An 884-nucleotide genomic window follows, 5' to 3' on the forward strand; every position below is an offset into this window, starting at 1 on the left:
CATGTTGGGAAACAGAACATCGAGAGTCCCTGCACATTTCCTCACTTCTTGTGAGGATTCGCGGATCGTGGGTCCTCCACCTGCGTTCAGTTGAATGTCGGATTTGGAGCAATGTCTTGAAAGCGAGTGAGCTGTAAAGAGTGTAGGAACCTATATGATGCATGCCAACTATATCGTCTAATGCCGTTTGATTTTTTTTCTCATTTACGCAGACTCGTTATGACAGATGCTGGCCATCGCAAGGGCTCCGCGGCTTAACTGGTCAAAGCATCTGTCTAGTAAACAGGAGATCCTGGGTTCAACTCCCAGCGGAGCCTTTAGTTTATGAAGCAAATTGCCATGTCTCAGAATAAACTGCGCATTGCAAATTACAGTGCTCCTGCAATCATAAAGAACAATGTCACAAAAAGCAATGGAACAAAAATACAGTGCATATGTTAAACGTAGTGCTTGAAAACTTTGCAGGATTGATGTTGTCTGCCGGAAGAAAAAACAGGATGACGGATCAAATAGGTGATATTTTTGATCAGATTGTTTACCTTTTTATCGCATTTTTATAGTGTAGTGTTGGCTTACTTTGACAATATTTGCAAATTGCGGCCGTGACCTACTTGCCCTGGTCTTAACGAGAAATCATCTCACATCACGCTTTAAATTTTATTCCAAACGAATTCCGACCAGTTCGCTGCATATTGCATGACCGGAAGAGAAGTCGTTACAGAAAGGAGCGAGATTAGAGACAGCTGTTAAAGTCATTTACACCCACAATGTTCGATAAACAAACGCCACGAACCCCAAGTGTCCACTGCACATCCCGCCCAATCTGTAGTGCTCTGCGGCTCCGCAGTGTTATGAATGTCTCAGGCAGCAATACTGGATCGTCG

At 43.8% G+C, this 884-nt stretch overlaps 1 non-coding gene across 1 annotated transcript; it reads left to right on the top strand.

The window, feature by feature from the left end:
* The first annotated feature begins 243 nt into the window (after positions 1-243).
* trnat-agu (transfer RNA threonine (anticodon AGU)) lies at positions 244-317 on the top strand. The gene has a single exon. It is a non-coding gene; the product is annotated as a tRNA-Thr (tRNA).
* The last annotated feature ends 567 nt before the right edge of the window (positions 318-884 follow it).

This window comes from Mobula hypostoma, chromosome 3 (assembly GCF_963921235.1).
Source record: "Mobula hypostoma chromosome 3, sMobHyp1.1, whole genome shotgun sequence".
NCBI lineage: Eukaryota > Metazoa > Chordata > Chondrichthyes > Myliobatiformes > Myliobatidae > Mobula > Mobula hypostoma.